The 15,157-nt window shown below is 51.3% G+C and overlaps 49 non-coding genes across 49 annotated transcripts; all 49 read left to right on the forward strand.

Moving 5' to 3' along the window:
• The first annotated feature begins 182 nt into the window (after positions 1 to 182).
• On the forward strand, positions 183 to 301 carry LOC114926804 (5S ribosomal RNA). Its single transcript, XR_003817228.1, has one exon. It is a non-coding gene; the product is annotated as a 5S ribosomal RNA (ribosomal RNA).
• A 189-nt stretch (positions 302 to 490) lies between these two features.
• LOC114926805 (5S ribosomal RNA) lies at positions 491 to 609 on the forward strand. Its single transcript, XR_003817229.1, has one exon. It is a non-coding gene; the product is annotated as a 5S ribosomal RNA (ribosomal RNA).
• Positions 610 to 799: 190 nt separating this feature from the next.
• On the forward strand, positions 800 to 918 carry LOC114926806 (5S ribosomal RNA). The gene has a single exon (XR_003817230.1). It is a non-coding gene; the product is annotated as a 5S ribosomal RNA (ribosomal RNA).
• Positions 919 to 1,107: 189 nt separating this feature from the next.
• Positions 1,108 to 1,226, forward strand: LOC114926807 (5S ribosomal RNA). The gene has a single exon (XR_003817231.1). It is a non-coding gene; the product is annotated as a 5S ribosomal RNA (ribosomal RNA).
• Positions 1,227 to 1,414: 188 nt separating this feature from the next.
• On the forward strand, positions 1,415 to 1,533 carry LOC114926809 (5S ribosomal RNA). The gene has a single exon (XR_003817233.1). It is a non-coding gene; the product is annotated as a 5S ribosomal RNA (ribosomal RNA).
• Positions 1,534 to 1,722: 189 nt separating this feature from the next.
• LOC114926810 (5S ribosomal RNA) lies at positions 1,723 to 1,841 on the forward strand. Its single transcript, XR_003817234.1, has one exon. It is a non-coding gene; the product is annotated as a 5S ribosomal RNA (ribosomal RNA).
• A 188-nt stretch (positions 1,842 to 2,029) lies between these two features.
• LOC114926811 (5S ribosomal RNA) lies at positions 2,030 to 2,148 on the forward strand. Its single transcript, XR_003817235.1, has one exon. It is a non-coding gene; the product is annotated as a 5S ribosomal RNA (ribosomal RNA).
• A 189-nt stretch (positions 2,149 to 2,337) lies between these two features.
• Positions 2,338 to 2,456, forward strand: LOC114926812 (5S ribosomal RNA). The gene has a single exon (XR_003817236.1). It is a non-coding gene; the product is annotated as a 5S ribosomal RNA (ribosomal RNA).
• A 188-nt stretch (positions 2,457 to 2,644) lies between these two features.
• Positions 2,645 to 2,763, forward strand: LOC114926813 (5S ribosomal RNA). Its single transcript, XR_003817237.1, has one exon. It is a non-coding gene; the product is annotated as a 5S ribosomal RNA (ribosomal RNA).
• Positions 2,764 to 2,953: 190 nt separating this feature from the next.
• On the forward strand, positions 2,954 to 3,072 carry LOC114926814 (5S ribosomal RNA). Its single transcript, XR_003817238.1, has one exon. It is a non-coding gene; the product is annotated as a 5S ribosomal RNA (ribosomal RNA).
• Positions 3,073 to 3,262: 190 nt separating this feature from the next.
• On the forward strand, positions 3,263 to 3,380 carry LOC114926338 (5S ribosomal RNA). The gene has a single exon (XR_003816781.1). It is a non-coding gene; the product is annotated as a 5S ribosomal RNA (ribosomal RNA).
• Positions 3,381 to 3,569: 189 nt separating this feature from the next.
• LOC114926339 (5S ribosomal RNA) lies at positions 3,570 to 3,687 on the forward strand. The gene has a single exon (XR_003816782.1). It is a non-coding gene; the product is annotated as a 5S ribosomal RNA (ribosomal RNA).
• Positions 3,688 to 3,876: 189 nt separating this feature from the next.
• On the forward strand, positions 3,877 to 3,995 carry LOC114926815 (5S ribosomal RNA). Its single transcript, XR_003817239.1, has one exon. It is a non-coding gene; the product is annotated as a 5S ribosomal RNA (ribosomal RNA).
• A 189-nt stretch (positions 3,996 to 4,184) lies between these two features.
• Positions 4,185 to 4,303, forward strand: LOC114926816 (5S ribosomal RNA). Its single transcript, XR_003817240.1, has one exon. It is a non-coding gene; the product is annotated as a 5S ribosomal RNA (ribosomal RNA).
• Positions 4,304 to 4,492: 189 nt separating this feature from the next.
• LOC114926817 (5S ribosomal RNA) lies at positions 4,493 to 4,611 on the forward strand. The gene has a single exon (XR_003817241.1). It is a non-coding gene; the product is annotated as a 5S ribosomal RNA (ribosomal RNA).
• Positions 4,612 to 4,801: 190 nt separating this feature from the next.
• Positions 4,802 to 4,920, forward strand: LOC114926818 (5S ribosomal RNA). Its single transcript, XR_003817242.1, has one exon. It is a non-coding gene; the product is annotated as a 5S ribosomal RNA (ribosomal RNA).
• A 189-nt stretch (positions 4,921 to 5,109) lies between these two features.
• Positions 5,110 to 5,228, forward strand: LOC114926820 (5S ribosomal RNA). Its single transcript, XR_003817244.1, has one exon. It is a non-coding gene; the product is annotated as a 5S ribosomal RNA (ribosomal RNA).
• Positions 5,229 to 5,417: 189 nt separating this feature from the next.
• On the forward strand, positions 5,418 to 5,536 carry LOC114926821 (5S ribosomal RNA). Its single transcript, XR_003817245.1, has one exon. It is a non-coding gene; the product is annotated as a 5S ribosomal RNA (ribosomal RNA).
• A 189-nt stretch (positions 5,537 to 5,725) lies between these two features.
• On the forward strand, positions 5,726 to 5,844 carry LOC114926822 (5S ribosomal RNA). Its single transcript, XR_003817246.1, has one exon. It is a non-coding gene; the product is annotated as a 5S ribosomal RNA (ribosomal RNA).
• Positions 5,845 to 6,033: 189 nt separating this feature from the next.
• On the forward strand, positions 6,034 to 6,152 carry LOC114926823 (5S ribosomal RNA). Its single transcript, XR_003817247.1, has one exon. It is a non-coding gene; the product is annotated as a 5S ribosomal RNA (ribosomal RNA).
• A 188-nt stretch (positions 6,153 to 6,340) lies between these two features.
• Positions 6,341 to 6,459, forward strand: LOC114926824 (5S ribosomal RNA). Its single transcript, XR_003817248.1, has one exon. It is a non-coding gene; the product is annotated as a 5S ribosomal RNA (ribosomal RNA).
• Positions 6,460 to 6,647: 188 nt separating this feature from the next.
• On the forward strand, positions 6,648 to 6,766 carry LOC114926825 (5S ribosomal RNA). The gene has a single exon (XR_003817249.1). It is a non-coding gene; the product is annotated as a 5S ribosomal RNA (ribosomal RNA).
• A 189-nt stretch (positions 6,767 to 6,955) lies between these two features.
• Positions 6,956 to 7,074, forward strand: LOC114926826 (5S ribosomal RNA). Its single transcript, XR_003817250.1, has one exon. It is a non-coding gene; the product is annotated as a 5S ribosomal RNA (ribosomal RNA).
• A 189-nt stretch (positions 7,075 to 7,263) lies between these two features.
• Positions 7,264 to 7,382, forward strand: LOC114926827 (5S ribosomal RNA). Its single transcript, XR_003817251.1, has one exon. It is a non-coding gene; the product is annotated as a 5S ribosomal RNA (ribosomal RNA).
• A 188-nt stretch (positions 7,383 to 7,570) lies between these two features.
• On the forward strand, positions 7,571 to 7,689 carry LOC114926828 (5S ribosomal RNA). The gene has a single exon (XR_003817252.1). It is a non-coding gene; the product is annotated as a 5S ribosomal RNA (ribosomal RNA).
• A 189-nt stretch (positions 7,690 to 7,878) lies between these two features.
• Positions 7,879 to 7,997, forward strand: LOC114926829 (5S ribosomal RNA). The gene has a single exon (XR_003817253.1). It is a non-coding gene; the product is annotated as a 5S ribosomal RNA (ribosomal RNA).
• A 189-nt stretch (positions 7,998 to 8,186) lies between these two features.
• On the forward strand, positions 8,187 to 8,305 carry LOC114926831 (5S ribosomal RNA). Its single transcript, XR_003817255.1, has one exon. It is a non-coding gene; the product is annotated as a 5S ribosomal RNA (ribosomal RNA).
• A 191-nt stretch (positions 8,306 to 8,496) lies between these two features.
• On the forward strand, positions 8,497 to 8,615 carry LOC114926832 (5S ribosomal RNA). Its single transcript, XR_003817256.1, has one exon. It is a non-coding gene; the product is annotated as a 5S ribosomal RNA (ribosomal RNA).
• A 188-nt stretch (positions 8,616 to 8,803) lies between these two features.
• On the forward strand, positions 8,804 to 8,922 carry LOC114926833 (5S ribosomal RNA). Its single transcript, XR_003817257.1, has one exon. It is a non-coding gene; the product is annotated as a 5S ribosomal RNA (ribosomal RNA).
• A 189-nt stretch (positions 8,923 to 9,111) lies between these two features.
• LOC114926834 (5S ribosomal RNA) lies at positions 9,112 to 9,230 on the forward strand. The gene has a single exon (XR_003817258.1). It is a non-coding gene; the product is annotated as a 5S ribosomal RNA (ribosomal RNA).
• Positions 9,231 to 9,418: 188 nt separating this feature from the next.
• On the forward strand, positions 9,419 to 9,537 carry LOC114926835 (5S ribosomal RNA). The gene has a single exon (XR_003817259.1). It is a non-coding gene; the product is annotated as a 5S ribosomal RNA (ribosomal RNA).
• Positions 9,538 to 9,726: 189 nt separating this feature from the next.
• LOC114926836 (5S ribosomal RNA) lies at positions 9,727 to 9,845 on the forward strand. Its single transcript, XR_003817260.1, has one exon. It is a non-coding gene; the product is annotated as a 5S ribosomal RNA (ribosomal RNA).
• A 189-nt stretch (positions 9,846 to 10,034) lies between these two features.
• LOC114926837 (5S ribosomal RNA) lies at positions 10,035 to 10,153 on the forward strand. Its single transcript, XR_003817261.1, has one exon. It is a non-coding gene; the product is annotated as a 5S ribosomal RNA (ribosomal RNA).
• Positions 10,154 to 10,341: 188 nt separating this feature from the next.
• Positions 10,342 to 10,460, forward strand: LOC114926838 (5S ribosomal RNA). Its single transcript, XR_003817262.1, has one exon. It is a non-coding gene; the product is annotated as a 5S ribosomal RNA (ribosomal RNA).
• Positions 10,461 to 10,649: 189 nt separating this feature from the next.
• Positions 10,650 to 10,768, forward strand: LOC114926839 (5S ribosomal RNA). The gene has a single exon (XR_003817263.1). It is a non-coding gene; the product is annotated as a 5S ribosomal RNA (ribosomal RNA).
• A 190-nt stretch (positions 10,769 to 10,958) lies between these two features.
• LOC114926340 (5S ribosomal RNA) lies at positions 10,959 to 11,076 on the forward strand. The gene has a single exon (XR_003816783.1). It is a non-coding gene; the product is annotated as a 5S ribosomal RNA (ribosomal RNA).
• Positions 11,077 to 11,267: 191 nt separating this feature from the next.
• Positions 11,268 to 11,386, forward strand: LOC114926840 (5S ribosomal RNA). Its single transcript, XR_003817264.1, has one exon. It is a non-coding gene; the product is annotated as a 5S ribosomal RNA (ribosomal RNA).
• A 189-nt stretch (positions 11,387 to 11,575) lies between these two features.
• LOC114926842 (5S ribosomal RNA) lies at positions 11,576 to 11,694 on the forward strand. Its single transcript, XR_003817266.1, has one exon. It is a non-coding gene; the product is annotated as a 5S ribosomal RNA (ribosomal RNA).
• A 188-nt stretch (positions 11,695 to 11,882) lies between these two features.
• On the forward strand, positions 11,883 to 12,001 carry LOC114926843 (5S ribosomal RNA). Its single transcript, XR_003817267.1, has one exon. It is a non-coding gene; the product is annotated as a 5S ribosomal RNA (ribosomal RNA).
• A 188-nt stretch (positions 12,002 to 12,189) lies between these two features.
• LOC114926844 (5S ribosomal RNA) lies at positions 12,190 to 12,308 on the forward strand. The gene has a single exon (XR_003817268.1). It is a non-coding gene; the product is annotated as a 5S ribosomal RNA (ribosomal RNA).
• A 189-nt stretch (positions 12,309 to 12,497) lies between these two features.
• Positions 12,498 to 12,616, forward strand: LOC114926845 (5S ribosomal RNA). The gene has a single exon (XR_003817269.1). It is a non-coding gene; the product is annotated as a 5S ribosomal RNA (ribosomal RNA).
• A 189-nt stretch (positions 12,617 to 12,805) lies between these two features.
• LOC114926846 (5S ribosomal RNA) lies at positions 12,806 to 12,924 on the forward strand. Its single transcript, XR_003817270.1, has one exon. It is a non-coding gene; the product is annotated as a 5S ribosomal RNA (ribosomal RNA).
• A 191-nt stretch (positions 12,925 to 13,115) lies between these two features.
• LOC114926847 (5S ribosomal RNA) lies at positions 13,116 to 13,234 on the forward strand. The gene has a single exon (XR_003817271.1). It is a non-coding gene; the product is annotated as a 5S ribosomal RNA (ribosomal RNA).
• Positions 13,235 to 13,423: 189 nt separating this feature from the next.
• LOC114926848 (5S ribosomal RNA) lies at positions 13,424 to 13,542 on the forward strand. The gene has a single exon (XR_003817272.1). It is a non-coding gene; the product is annotated as a 5S ribosomal RNA (ribosomal RNA).
• Positions 13,543 to 13,730: 188 nt separating this feature from the next.
• LOC114926849 (5S ribosomal RNA) lies at positions 13,731 to 13,849 on the forward strand. Its single transcript, XR_003817273.1, has one exon. It is a non-coding gene; the product is annotated as a 5S ribosomal RNA (ribosomal RNA).
• A 190-nt stretch (positions 13,850 to 14,039) lies between these two features.
• On the forward strand, positions 14,040 to 14,157 carry LOC114926341 (5S ribosomal RNA). The gene has a single exon (XR_003816784.1). It is a non-coding gene; the product is annotated as a 5S ribosomal RNA (ribosomal RNA).
• A 188-nt stretch (positions 14,158 to 14,345) lies between these two features.
• On the forward strand, positions 14,346 to 14,464 carry LOC114926850 (5S ribosomal RNA). Its single transcript, XR_003817274.1, has one exon. It is a non-coding gene; the product is annotated as a 5S ribosomal RNA (ribosomal RNA).
• A 189-nt stretch (positions 14,465 to 14,653) lies between these two features.
• LOC114926478 (5S ribosomal RNA) lies at positions 14,654 to 14,770 on the forward strand. Its single transcript, XR_003816922.1, has one exon. It is a non-coding gene; the product is annotated as a 5S ribosomal RNA (ribosomal RNA).
• Positions 14,771 to 14,956: 186 nt separating this feature from the next.
• LOC114926384 (5S ribosomal RNA) lies at positions 14,957 to 15,074 on the forward strand. The gene has a single exon (XR_003816828.1). It is a non-coding gene; the product is annotated as a 5S ribosomal RNA (ribosomal RNA).
• The last annotated feature ends 83 nt before the right edge of the window (positions 15,075 to 15,157 follow it).

The following is a 15,157-nucleotide window of genomic DNA, read 5'->3' on the forward strand; positions in this document are numbered from 1 at the left end:
TTTTTTTTTAACGTCGTGCCGACCTTCATTCTTTAAATGACGCTATCCCGAGTAGGACACCTAAGGGCGAGCCGCAATGGCCTCATCCTCGACAGGCACCTACGGTACCCGCAAGGCTTCGCGGATAGTGTTACGCTCTCTCGCGCCGCATGGTTAACAAAATTGTGTGTGCGAACTATAATAGGTGCGATCATACCAGCACTAATGCACCGGATCCCATCAGAACTCCGCAGTTAAGCGTGCTTGGGCGAGAGTAGTACTAGGATGGGTGACCTCCTGGGAAGTCCTCGTGTTGCACCTCTTTTTTTTTTTTTTTTAACGTCGTGCCGACCTTCATTCTTTAAATGACGCTATCCCGAGTAGGACACCTAAGGGCGAGCCGCAATGGCCTCATCCTCGACAGGCACCTACGGTACCCGCAAGGCTTCGCGGATAGTGTTACGCTCTCTCGCGCCGCATGGTTAACAAAATTGTGTGTGCGAACTATAATAGGTGCGATCATACCAGCACTAATGCACCGGATCCCATCAGAACTCCGCAGTTAAGCGTGCTTGGGCGAGAGTAGTACTAGGATGGGTGACCTCCTGGGAAGTCCTCGTGTTGCACCTCTTTTTTTTTTTTTTTTTAACGTCGTGCCGACCTTCATTCTTTAAATGACGCTATCCCGAGTAGGACACCTAAGGGCGAGCCGCAATGGCCTCATCCTCGACAGGCACCTACGGTACCCGCAAGGCTTCGCGGATAGTGTTACGCTCTCTCGCGCCGCATGGTTAACAAAATTGTGTGTGCGAACTATAATAGGTGCGATCATACCAGCACTAATGCACCGGATCCCATCAGAACTCCGCAGTTAAGCGTGCTTGGGCGAGAGTAGTACTAGGATGGGTGACCTCCTGGGAAGTCCTCGTGTTGCACCTCTTTTTTTTTTTTTTTTAACGTCGTGCCGACCTTCATTCTTTAAATGACGCTATCCCGAGTAGGACACCTAAGGGCGAGCCGCAATGGCCTCATCCTCGACAGGCACCTACGGTACCCGCAAGGCTTCGCGGATAGTGTTACGCTCTCTCGCGCCGCATGGTTAACAAAATTGTGTGTGCGAACTATAATAGGTGCGATCATACCAGCACTAATGCACCGGATCCCATCAGAACTCCGCAGTTAAGCGTGCTTGGGCGAGAGTAGTACTAGGATGGGTGACCTCCTGGGAAGTCCTCGTGTTGCACCTCTTTTTTTTTTTTTTTAACGTCGTGCCGACCTTCATTCTTTAAATGACGCTATCCCGAGTAGGACACCTAAGGGCGAGCCGCAATGGCCTCATCCTCGACAGGCACCTACGGTACCCGCAAGGCTTCGCGGATAGTGTTACGCTCTCTCGCGCCGCATGGTTAACAAAATTGTGTGTGCGAACTATAATAGGTGCGATCATACCAGCACTAATGCACCGGATCCCATCAGAACTCCGCAGTTAAGCGTGCTTGGGCGAGAGTAGTACTAGGATGGGTGACCTCCTGGGAAGTCCTCGTGTTGCACCTCTTTTTTTTTTTTTTTTAACGTCGTGCCGACCTTCATTCTTTAAATGACGCTATCCCGAGTAGGACACCTAAGGGCGAGCCGCAATGGCCTCATCCTCGACAGGCACCTACGGTACCCGCAAGGCTTCGCGGATAGTGTTACGCTCTCTCGCGCCGCATGGTTAACAAAATTGTGTGTGCGAACTATAATAGGTGCGATCATACCAGCACTAATGCACCGGATCCCATCAGAACTCCGCAGTTAAGCGTGCTTGGGCGAGAGTAGTACTAGGATGGGTGACCTCCTGGGAAGTCCTCGTGTTGCACCTCTTTTTTTTTTTTTTTAACGTCGTGCCGACCTTCATTCTTTAAATGACGCTATCCCGAGTAGGACACCTAAGGGCGAGCCGCAATGGCCTCATCCTCGACAGGCACCTACGGTACCCGCAAGGCTTCGCGGATAGTGTTACGCTCTCTCGCGCCGCATGGTTAACAAAATTGTGTGTGCGAACTATAATAGGTGCGATCATACCAGCACTAATGCACCGGATCCCATCAGAACTCCGCAGTTAAGCGTGCTTGGGCGAGAGTAGTACTAGGATGGGTGACCTCCTGGGAAGTCCTCGTGTTGCACCTCTTTTTTTTTTTTTTTTAACGTCGTGCCGACCTTCATTCTTTAAATGACGCTATCCCGAGTAGGACACCTAAGGGCGAGCCGCAATGGCCTCATCCTCGACAGGCACCTACGGTACCCGCAAGGCTTCGCGGATAGTGTTACGCTCTCTCGCGCCGCATGGTTAACAAAATTGTGTGTGCGAACTATAATAGGTGCGATCATACCAGCACTAATGCACCGGATCCCATCAGAACTCCGCAGTTAAGCGTGCTTGGGCGAGAGTAGTACTAGGATGGGTGACCTCCTGGGAAGTCCTCGTGTTGCACCTCTTTTTTTTTTTTTTTAACGTCGTGCCGACCTTCATTCTTTAAATGACGCTATCCCGAGTAGGACACCTAAGGGCGAGCCGCAATGGCCTCATCCTCGACAGGCACCTACGGTACCCGCAAGGCTTCGCGGATAGTGTTACGCTCTCTCGCGCCGCATGGTTAACAAAATTGTGTGTGCGAACTATAATAGGTGCGATCATACCAGCACTAATGCACCGGATCCCATCAGAACTCCGCAGTTAAGCGTGCTTGGGCGAGAGTAGTACTAGGATGGGTGACCTCCTGGGAAGTCCTCGTGTTGCACCTCTTTTTTTTTTTTTTTTTAACGTCGTGCCGACCTTCATTCTTTAAATGACGCTATCCCGAGTAGGACACCTAAGGGCGAGCCGCAATGGCCTCATCCTCGACAGGCACCTACGGTACCCGCAAGGCTTCGCGGATAGTGTTACGCTCTCTCGCGCCGCATGGTTAACAAAATTGTGTGTGCGAACTATAATAGGTGCGATCATACCAGCACTAATGCACCGGATCCCATCAGAACTCCGCAGTTAAGCGTGCTTGGGCGAGAGTAGTACTAGGATGGGTGACCTCCTGGGAAGTCCTCGTGTTGCACCTCTTTTTTTTTTTTTTTTTAACGTCGTGCCGACCTTCATTCTTTAAATGACGCTATCCCGAGTAGGACACCTAAGGGCGAGCCGCAATGGCCTCATCCTCGACAGGCACCTACGGTACCCGCAAGGCTTCGCGGATAGTGTTACGCTCTCTCGCGCCGCATGGTTAACAAAATTGTGTGTGCGAACTATAATAGGTGCGATCATACCAGCACTAATGCACCGGATCCCATCAGAACTCCGCAGTTAAGCGTGCTTGGGCGAGAGTAGTACTAGGATGGGTGACCTCTGGGAAGTCCTCGTGTTGCACCTCTTTTTTTTTTTTTTTTAACGTCGTGCCGACCTTCATTCTTTAAATGACGCTATCCCGAGTAGGACACCTAAGGGCGAGCCGCAATGGCCTCATCCTCGACAGGCACCTACGGTACCCGCAAGGCTTCGCGGATAGTGTTACGCTCTCTCGCGCCGCATGGTTAACAAAATTGTGTGTGCGAACTATAATAGGTGCGATCATACCAGCACTAATGCACCGGATCCCATCAGAACTCCGCAGTTAAGCGTGCTTGGGCGAGAGTAGTACTAGGATGGGTGACCTCTGGGAAGTCCTCGTGTTGCACCTCTTTTTTTTTTTTTTTTAACGTCGTGCCGACCTTCATTCTTTAAATGACGCTATCCCGAGTAGGACACCTAAGGGCGAGCCGCAATGGCCTCATCCTCGACAGGCACCTACGGTACCCGCAAGGCTTCGCGGATAGTGTTACGCTCTCTCGCGCCGCATGGTTAACAAAATTGTGTGTGCGAACTATAATAGGTGCGATCATACCAGCACTAATGCACCGGATCCCATCAGAACTCCGCAGTTAAGCGTGCTTGGGCGAGAGTAGTACTAGGATGGGTGACCTCCTGGGAAGTCCTCGTGTTGCACCTCTTTTTTTTTTTTTTTTAACGTCGTGCCGACCTTCATTCTTTAAATGACGCTATCCCGAGTAGGACACCTAAGGGCGAGCCGCAATGGCCTCATCCTCGACAGGCACCTACGGTACCCGCAAGGCTTCGCGGATAGTGTTACGCTCTCTCGCGCCGCATGGTTAACAAAATTGTGTGTGCGAACTATAATAGGTGCGATCATACCAGCACTAATGCACCGGATCCCATCAGAACTCCGCAGTTAAGCGTGCTTGGGCGAGAGTAGTACTAGGATGGGTGACCTCCTGGGAAGTCCTCGTGTTGCACCTCTTTTTTTTTTTTTTTTAACGTCGTGCCGACCTTCATTCTTTAAATGACGCTATCCCGAGTAGGACACCTAAGGGCGAGCCGCAATGGCCTCATCCTCGACAGGCACCTACGGTACCCGCAAGGCTTCGCGGATAGTGTTACGCTCTCTCGCGCCGCATGGTTAACAAAATTGTGTGTGCGAACTATAATAGGTGCGATCATACCAGCACTAATGCACCGGATCCCATCAGAACTCCGCAGTTAAGCGTGCTTGGGCGAGAGTAGTACTAGGATGGGTGACCTCCTGGGAAGTCCTCGTGTTGCACCTCTTTTTTTTTTTTTTTTTAACGTCGTGCCGACCTTCATTCTTTAAATGACGCTATCCCGAGTAGGACACCTAAGGGCGAGCCGCAATGGCCTCATCCTCGACAGGCACCTACGGTACCCGCAAGGCTTCGCGGATAGTGTTACGCTCTCTCGCGCCGCATGGTTAACAAAATTGTGTGTGCGAACTATAATAGGTGCGATCATACCAGCACTAATGCACCGGATCCCATCAGAACTCCGCAGTTAAGCGTGCTTGGGCGAGAGTAGTACTAGGATGGGTGACCTCCTGGGAAGTCCTCGTGTTGCACCTCTTTTTTTTTTTTTTTTAACGTCGTGCCGACCTTCATTCTTTAAATGACGCTATCCCGAGTAGGACACCTAAGGGCGAGCCGCAATGGCCTCATCCTCGACAGGCACCTACGGTACCCGCAAGGCTTCGCGGATAGTGTTACGCTCTCTCGCGCCGCATGGTTAACAAAATTGTGTGTGCGAACTATAATAGGTGCGATCATACCAGCACTAATGCACCGGATCCCATCAGAACTCCGCAGTTAAGCGTGCTTGGGCGAGAGTAGTACTAGGATGGGTGACCTCCTGGGAAGTCCTCGTGTTGCACCTCTTTTTTTTTTTTTTTTAACGTCGTGCCGACCTTCATTCTTTAAATGACGCTATCCCGAGTAGGACACCTAAGGGCGAGCCGCAATGGCCTCATCCTCGACAGGCACCTACGGTACCCGCAAGGCTTCGCGGATAGTGTTACGCTCTCTCGCGCCGCATGGTTAACAAAATTGTGTGTGCGAACTATAATAGGTGCGATCATACCAGCACTAATGCACCGGATCCCATCAGAACTCCGCAGTTAAGCGTGCTTGGGCGAGAGTAGTACTAGGATGGGTGACCTCCTGGGAAGTCCTCGTGTTGCACCTCTTTTTTTTTTTTTTTTAACGTCGTGCCGACCTTCATTCTTTAAATGACGCTATCCCGAGTAGGACACCTAAGGGCGAGCCGCAATGGCCTCATCCTCGACAGGCACCTACGGTACCCGCAAGGCTTCGCGGATAGTGTTACGCTCTCTCGCGCCGCATGGTTAACAAAATTGTGTGTGCGAACTATAATAGGTGCGATCATACCAGCACTAATGCACCGGATCCCATCAGAACTCCGCAGTTAAGCGTGCTTGGGCGAGAGTAGTACTAGGATGGGTGACCTCCTGGGAAGTCCTCGTGTTGCACCTCTTTTTTTTTTTTTTTTAACGTCGTGCCGACCTTCATTCTTTAAATGACGCTATCCCGAGTAGGACACCTAAGGGCGAGCCGCAATGGCCTCATCCTCGACAGGCACCTACGGTACCCGCAAGGCTTCGCGGATAGTGTTACGCTCTCTCGCGCCGCATGGTTAACAAAATTGTGTGTGCGAACTATAATAGGTGCGATCATACCAGCACTAATGCACCGGATCCCATCAGAACTCCGCAGTTAAGCGTGCTTGGGCGAGAGTAGTACTAGGATGGGTGACCTCCTGGGAAGTCCTCGTGTTGCACCTCTTTTTTTTTTTTTTTAACGTCGTGCCGACCTTCATTCTTTAAATGACGCTATCCCGAGTAGGACACCTAAGGGCGAGCCGCAATGGCCTCATCCTCGACAGGCACCTACGGTACCCGCAAGGCTTCGCGGATAGTGTTACGCTCTCTCGCGCCGCATGGTTAACAAAATTGTGTGTGCGAACTATAATAGGTGCGATCATACCAGCACTAATGCACCGGATCCCATCAGAACTCCGCAGTTAAGCGTGCTTGGGCGAGAGTAGTACTAGGATGGGTGACCTCCTGGGAAGTCCTCGTGTTGCACCTCTTTTTTTTTTTTTTTAACGTCGTGCCGACCTTCATTCTTTAAATGACGCTATCCCGAGTAGGACACCTAAGGGCGAGCCGCAATGGCCTCATCCTCGACAGGCACCTACGGTACCCGCAAGGCTTCGCGGATAGTGTTACGCTCTCTCGCGCCGCATGGTTAACAAAATTGTGTGTGCGAACTATAATAGGTGCGATCATACCAGCACTAATGCACCGGATCCCATCAGAACTCCGCAGTTAAGCGTGCTTGGGCGAGAGTAGTACTAGGATGGGTGACCTCCTGGGAAGTCCTCGTGTTGCACCTCTTTTTTTTTTTTTTTTAACGTCGTGCCGACCTTCATTCTTTAAATGACGCTATCCCGAGTAGGACACCTAAGGGCGAGCCGCAATGGCCTCATCCTCGACAGGCACCTACGGTACCCGCAAGGCTTCGCGGATAGTGTTACGCTCTCTCGCGCCGCATGGTTAACAAAATTGTGTGTGCGAACTATAATAGGTGCGATCATACCAGCACTAATGCACCGGATCCCATCAGAACTCCGCAGTTAAGCGTGCTTGGGCGAGAGTAGTACTAGGATGGGTGACCTCCTGGGAAGTCCTCGTGTTGCACCTCTTTTTTTTTTTTTTTTAACGTCGTGCCGACCTTCATTCTTTAAATGACGCTATCCCGAGTAGGACACCTAAGGGCGAGCCGCAATGGCCTCATCCTCGACAGGCACCTACGGTACCCGCAAGGCTTCGCGGATAGTGTTACGCTCTCTCGCGCCGCATGGTTAACAAAATTGTGTGTGCGAACTATAATAGGTGCGATCATACCAGCACTAATGCACCGGATCCCATCAGAACTCCGCAGTTAAGCGTGCTTGGGCGAGAGTAGTACTAGGATGGGTGACCTCCTGGGAAGTCCTCGTGTTGCACCTCTTTTTTTTTTTTTTTAACGTCGTGCCGACCTTCATTCTTTAAATGACGCTATCCCGAGTAGGACACCTAAGGGCGAGCCGCAATGGCCTCATCCTCGACAGGCACCTACGGTACCCGCAAGGCTTCGCGGATAGTGTTACGCTCTCTCGCGCCGCATGGTTAACAAAATTGTGTGTGCGAACTATAATAGGTGCGATCATACCAGCACTAATGCACCGGATCCCATCAGAACTCCGCAGTTAAGCGTGCTTGGGCGAGAGTAGTACTAGGATGGGTGACCTCCTGGGAAGTCCTCGTGTTGCACCTCTTTTTTTTTTTTTTTTAACGTCGTGCCGACCTTCATTCTTTAAATGACGCTATCCCGAGTAGGACACCTAAGGGCGAGCCGCAATGGCCTCATCCTCGACAGGCACCTACGGTACCCGCAAGGCTTCGCGGATAGTGTTACGCTCTCTCGCGCCGCATGGTTAACAAAATTGTGTGTGCGAACTATAATAGGTGCGATCATACCAGCACTAATGCACCGGATCCCATCAGAACTCCGCAGTTAAGCGTGCTTGGGCGAGAGTAGTACTAGGATGGGTGACCTCCTGGGAAGTCCTCGTGTTGCACCTCTTTTTTTTTTTTTTTTAACGTCGTGCCGACCTTCATTCTTTAAATGACGCTATCCCGAGTAGGACACCTAAGGGCGAGCCGCAATGGCCTCATCCTCGACAGGCACCTACGGTACCCGCAAGGCTTCGCGGATAGTGTTACGCTCTCTCGCGCCGCATGGTTAACAAAATTGTGTGTGCGAACTATAATAGGTGCGATCATACCAGCACTAATGCACCGGATCCCATCAGAACTCCGCAGTTAAGCGTGCTTGGGCGAGAGTAGTACTAGGATGGGTGACCTCCTGGGAAGTCCTCGTGTTGCACCTCTTTTTTTTTTTTTTTTTTAACGTCGTGCCGACCTTCATTCTTTAAATGACGCTATCCCGAGTAGGACACCTAAGGGCGAGCCGCAATGGCCTCATCCTCGACAGGCACCTACGGTACCCGCAAGGCTTCGCGGATAGTGTTACGCTCTCTCGCGCCGCATGGTTAACAAAATTGTGTGTGCGAACTATAATAGGTGCGATCATACCAGCACTAATGCACCGGATCCCATCAGAACTCCGCAGTTAAGCGTGCTTGGGCGAGAGTAGTACTAGGATGGGTGACCTCCTGGGAAGTCCTCGTGTTGCACCTCTTTTTTTTTTTTTTTAACGTCGTGCCGACCTTCATTCTTTAAATGACGCTATCCCGAGTAGGACACCTAAGGGCGAGCCGCAATGGCCTCATCCTCGACAGGCACCTACGGTACCCGCAAGGCTTCGCGGATAGTGTTACGCTCTCTCGCGCCGCATGGTTAACAAAATTGTGTGTGCGAACTATAATAGGTGCGATCATACCAGCACTAATGCACCGGATCCCATCAGAACTCCGCAGTTAAGCGTGCTTGGGCGAGAGTAGTACTAGGATGGGTGACCTCCTGGGAAGTCCTCGTGTTGCACCTCTTTTTTTTTTTTTTTTAACGTCGTGCCGACCTTCATTCTTTAAATGACGCTATCCCGAGTAGGACACCTAAGGGCGAGCCGCAATGGCCTCATCCTCGACAGGCACCTACGGTACCCGCAAGGCTTCGCGGATAGTGTTACGCTCTCTCGCGCCGCATGGTTAACAAAATTGTGTGTGCGAACTATAATAGGTGCGATCATACCAGCACTAATGCACCGGATCCCATCAGAACTCCGCAGTTAAGCGTGCTTGGGCGAGAGTAGTACTAGGATGGGTGACCTCCTGGGAAGTCCTCGTGTTGCACCTCTTTTTTTTTTTTTTTAACGTCGTGCCGACCTTCATTCTTTAAATGACGCTATCCCGAGTAGGACACCTAAGGGCGAGCCGCAATGGCCTCATCCTCGACAGGCACCTACGGTACCCGCAAGGCTTCGCAGATAGTGTTACGCTCTCTCGCGCCGCATGGTTAACAAAATTGTGTGTGCGAACTATAATAGGTGCGATCATACCAGCACTAATGCACCGGATCCCATCAGAACTCCGCAGTTAAGCGTGCTTGGGCGAGAGTAGTACTAGGATGGGTGACCTCCTGGGAAGTCCTCGTGTTGCACCTCTTTTTTTTTTTTTTTTAACGTCGTGCCGACCTTCATTCTTTAAATGACGCTATCCCGAGTAGGACACCTAAGGGCGAGCCGCAATGGCCTCATCCTCGACAGGCACCTACGGTACCCGCAAGGCTTCGCGGATAGTGTTACGCTCTCTCGCGCCGCATGGTTAACAAAATTGTGTGTGCGAACTATAATAGGTGCGATCATACCAGCACTAATGCACCGGATCCCATCAGAACTCCGCAGTTAAGCGTGCTTGGGCGAGAGTAGTACTAGGATGGGTGACCTCCTGGGAAGTCCTCGTGTTGCACCTCTTTTTTTTTTTTTTTTAACGTCGTGCCGACCTTCATTCTTTAAATGACGCTATCCCGAGTAGGACACCTAAGGGCGAGCCGCAATGGCCTCATCCTCGACAGGCACCTACGGTACCCGCAAGGCTTCGCGGATAGTGTTACGCTCTCTCGCGCCGCATGGTTAACAAAATTGTGTGTGCGAACTATAATAGGTGCGATCATACCAGCACTAATGCACCGGATCCCATCAGAACTCCGCAGTTAAGCGTGCTTGGGCGAGAGTAGTACTAGGATGGGTGACCTCCTGGGAAGTCCTCGTGTTGCACCTCTTTTTTTTTTTTTTTAACGTCGTGCCGACCTTCATTCTTTAAATGACGCTATCCCGAGTAGGACACCTAAGGGCGAGCCGCAATGGCCTCATCCTCGACAGGCACCTACGGTACCCGCAAGGCTTCGCGGATAGTGTTACGCTCTCTCGCGCCGCATGGTTAACAAAATTGTGTGTGCGAACTATAATAGGTGCGATCATACCAGCACTAATGCACCGGATCCCATCAGAACTCCGCAGTTAAGCGTGCTTGGGCGAGAGTAGTACTAGGATGGGTGACCTCCTGGGAAGTCCTCGTGTTGCACCTCTTTTTTTTTTTTTTTTAACGTCGTGCCGACCTTCATTCTTTAAATGACGCTATCCCGAGTAGGACACCTAAGGGCGAGCCGCAATGGCCTCATCCTCGACAGGCACCTACGGTACCCGCAAGGCTTCGCGGATAGTGTTACGCTCTCTCGCGCCGCATGGTTAACAAAATTGTGTGTGCGAACTATAATAGGTGCGATCATACCAGCACTAATGCACCGGATCCCATCAGAACTCCGCAGTTAAGCGTGCTTGGGCGAGAGTAGTACTAGGATGGGTGACCTCCTGGGAAGTCCTCGTGTTGCACCTCTTTTTTTTTTTTTTTTTAACGTCGTGCCGACCTTCATTCTTTAAATGACGCTATCCCGAGTAGGACACCTAAGGGCGAGCCGCAATGGCCTCATCCTCGACAGGCACCTACGGTACCCGCAAGGCTTCGCGGATAGTGTTACGCTCTCTCGCGCCGCATGGTTAACAAAATTGTGTGTGCGAACTATAATAGGTGCGATCATACCAGCACTAATGCACCGGATCCCATCAGAACTCCGCAGTTAAGCGTGCTTGGGCGAGAGTAGTACTAGGATGGGTGACCTCTGGGAAGTCCTCGTGTTGCACCTCTTTTTTTTTTTTTTTTTTAACGTCGTGCCGACCTTCATTCTTTAAATGACGCTATCCCGAGTAGGACACCTAAGGGCGAGCCGCAATGGCCTCATCCTCGACAGGCACCTACGGTACCCGCAAGGCTTCGCGGATAGTGTTACGCTCTCTCGCGCCGCATGGTTAACAAAATTGTGTGTGCGAACTATAATAGGTGCGATCATACCAGCACTAATGCACCGGATCCCATCAGAACTCCGCAGTTAAGCGTGCTTGGGCGAGAGTAGTACTAGGATGGGTGACCTCCTGGGAAGTCCTCGTGTTGCACCTCTTTTTTTTTTTTTTTTAACGTCGTGCCGACCTTCATTCTTTAAATGACGCTATCCCGAGTAGGACACCTAAGGGCGAGCCGCAATGGCCTCATCCTCGACAGGCACCTACGGTACCCGCAAGGCTTCGCGGATAGTGTTACGCTCTCTCGCGCCGCATGGTTAACAAAATTGTGTGTGCGAACTATAATAGGTGCGATCATACCAGCACTAATGCACCGGATCCCATCAGAACTCCGCAGTTAAGCGTGCTTGGGCGAGAGTAGTACTAGGATGGGTGACCTCCTGGGAAGTCCTCGTGTTGCACCTCTTTTTTTTTTTTTTTAACGTCGTGCCGACCTTCATTCTTTAAATGACGCTATCCCGAGTAGGACACCTAAGGGCGAGCCGCAATGGCCTCATCCTCGACAGGCACCTACGGTACCCGCAAGGCTTCGCGGATAGTGTTACGCTCTCTCGCGCCGCATGGTTAACAAAATTGTGTGTGCGAACTATAATAGGTGCGATCATACCAGCACTAATGCACCGGATCCCATCAGAACTCCGCAGTTAAGCGTGCTTGGGCGAGAGTAGTACTAGGATGGGTGACCTCCTGGGAAGTCCTCGTGTTGCACCTCTTTTTTTTTTTTTTTAACGTCGTGCCGACCTTCATTCTTTAAATGACGCTATCCCGAGTAGGACACCTAAGGGCGAGCCGCAATGGCCTCATCCTCGACAGGCACCTACGGTACCCGCAAGGCTTCGCGGATAGTGTTACGCTCTCTCGCGCCGCATGGTTAACAAAATTGTGTGTGCGAACTATAATAGGTGCGATCATACCAGCACTAATGCACCGGATCCCATCAGAACTCCGCAGTTAAGCGTGCTTGGGCGAGAGTAGTACTAGGATGGGTGACCTCCTGGGAAGTCCTCGTGTTGCACCTCTTTTTTTTTTTTTTTTAACGTCGTGCCGACCTTCATTCTTTAAATGACGCTATCCCGAGTAGGACACCTAAGGGCGAGCCGCAATGGCCTCATCCTCGACAGGCACCTACGGTACCCGCAAGGCTTCGCGGATAGTGTTACGCTCTCTCGCGCCGCATGGTTAACAAAATTGTGTGTGCGAACTATAATAGGTGCGATCATACCAGCACTAATGCACCGGATCCCATCAGAACTCCGCAGTTAAGCGTGCTTGGGCGAGAGTAGTACTAGGATGGGTGACCTCCTGGGAAGTCCTCGTGTTGCACCTCTTTTTTTTTTTTTTTTAACGTCGTGCCGACCTTCATTCTTTAAATGACGCTATCCCGAGTAGGACACCTAAGGGCGAGCCGCAATGGCCTCATCCTCGACAGGCACCTACGGTACCCGCAAGGCTTCGCGGATAGTGTTACGCTCTCTCGCGCCGCATGGTTAACAAAATTGTGTGTGCGAACTATAATAGGTGCGATCATACCAGCACTAATGCACCGGATCCCATCAGAACTCCGCAGTTAAGCGTGCTTGGGCGAGAGTAGTACTAGGATGGGTGACCTCCTGGGAAGTCCTCGTGTTGCACCTCTTTTTTTTTTTTTTTTTTAACGTCGTGCCGACCTTCATTCTTTAAATGACGCTATCCCGAGTAGGACACCTAAGGGCGAGCCGCAATGGCCTCATCCTCGACAGGCACCTACGGTACCCGCAAGGCTTCGCGGATAGTGTTACGCTCTCTCGCGCCGCATGGTTAACAAAATTGTGTGTGCGAACTATAATAGGTGCGATCATACCAGCACTAATGCACCGGATCCCATCAGAACTCCGCAGTTAAGCGTGCTTGGGCGAGAGTAGTACTAGGATGGGTGACCTCCTGGGAAGTCCTCGTGTTGCACCTCTTTTTTTTTTTTTTTTAACGTCGTGCCGACCTTCATTCTTTAAATGACGCTATCCCGAGTAGGACACCTAAGGGCGAGCCGCAATGGCCTCATCCTCGACAGGCACCTACGGTACCCGCAAGGCTTCGCGGATAGTGTTACGCTCTCTCGCGCCGCATGGTTAACAAAATTGTGTGTGCGAACTATAATAGGTGCGATCATACCAGCACTAATGCACCGGATCCCATCAGAACTCCGCAGTTAAGCGTGCTTGGGCGAGAGTAGTACTAGGATGGGTGACCTCCTGGGAAGTCCTCGTGTTGCACCTCTTTTTTTTTTTTTTTAACGTCGTGCCGACCTTCATTCTTTAAATGACGCTATCCCGAGTAGGACACCTAAGGGCGAGCCGCAATGGCCTCATCCTCGACAGGCACCTACGGTACCCGCAAGGCTTCGCGGATAGTGTTACGCTCTCTCGCGCCGCATGGTTAACAAAATTGTGTGTGCGAACTATAATAGGTGCGATCATACCAGCACTAATGCACCGGATCCCATCAGAACTCCGCAGTTAAGCGTGCTTGGGCGAGAGTAGTACTAGGATGGGTGACCTCCTGGGAAGTCCTCGTGTTGCACCTCTTTTTTTTTTTTTTTTTAACGTCGTGCCGACCTTCATTCTTTAAATGACGCTATCCCGAGTAGGACACCTAAGGGCGAGCCGCAATGGCCTCATCCTCGACAGGCACCTACGGTACCCGCAAGGCTTCGCGGATAGTGTTACGCTCTCTCGCGCCGCATGGTTAACAAAATTGTGTGTGCGAACTATAATAGGTGCGATCATACCAGCACTAATGCACCGGATCCCATCAGAACTCCGCAGTTAAGCGTGCTTGGGCGAGAGTAGTACTAGGATGGGTGACCTCTGGGAAGTCCTCGTGTTGCACCTCTTTTTTTTTTTTTTTTAACGTCGTGCCGACCTTCATTCTTTAAATGACGCTATCCCGAGTAGGACACCTAAGGGCGAGCCGCAATGGCCTCATCCTCGACAGGCACCTACGGTACCCGCAAGGCTTCGCGATAGTGTTACGCTCTCTCGCGCCGCATGGTTAACAAAATTGTGTGTGCGAACTATAATAGGTGCGATCATACCAGCACTAATGCACCGGATCCCATCAGAACTCCGCAGTTAAGCGTGCTTGGGCGAGAGTAGTACTAGGATGGGTGACCTCCTGGGAAGTCCTCGTGTTGCACCTCTTTTTTTTTTTTTTTTTAACGTCGTGCCGACCTTCATTCTTTAAATGACGCTATCCCGAGTAGGACACCTAAGGGCGAGCCGCAATGGCCTCATCCTCGACAGGCACCTACGGTACCCGCAAGGCTTCGCGATAGTGTTACGCTCTCTCGCGCCGCATGGTTAACAAAATTGTGTGTGCGAACTATAATAGGTGCGATCATACCAGCACTAATGCACCGGATCCCATCAGAACTCCGCAGTTAAGCGTGCTTGGGCGAGAGTAGTACTAGGATGGGTGACCTCTGGAAGTCCTCGTGTTGCACCTCTTTTTTTTTTTTTTTAACGTCGTGCCGACCTTCATTCTTTAAATGACGCTATCCCGAGTAGGACACCTAAGGGCGAGCCGCAATGGCCTCATCCTCGACAGGCACCTACGGTACCCGCAAGGCTTCGCGATAGTGTTACGCTCTCTCGCGCCGCATGGTTAACAAATTGTGTGTGCGAACTATAATAGGTGCGATCATACCAGCACTAATGCACCGGATCCCATCAGAACTCCGCAGTTAAGCGTGCTTGGGCGAGAGTAGTACTAGGATGGGTGACCTCTGGGAAGTCCTCGTGTTGCACCTTTTTTTTTTTTTTAACGTCGTGCCGACCTTCATTCTTTAAATGACGCTATCCGGTGACACTGGCGAGCCGCATCCTCTTCGCAA

This window comes from Arachis hypogaea, unplaced genomic scaffold (genome assembly GCF_003086295.3).
Source record: "Arachis hypogaea cultivar Tifrunner unplaced genomic scaffold, arahy.Tifrunner.gnm2.J5K5 arahy.Tifrunner.gnm2.scaffold_32, whole genome shotgun sequence".
In the NCBI taxonomy this organism is placed as follows: domain Eukaryota; kingdom Viridiplantae; phylum Streptophyta; class Magnoliopsida; order Fabales; family Fabaceae; genus Arachis; species Arachis hypogaea.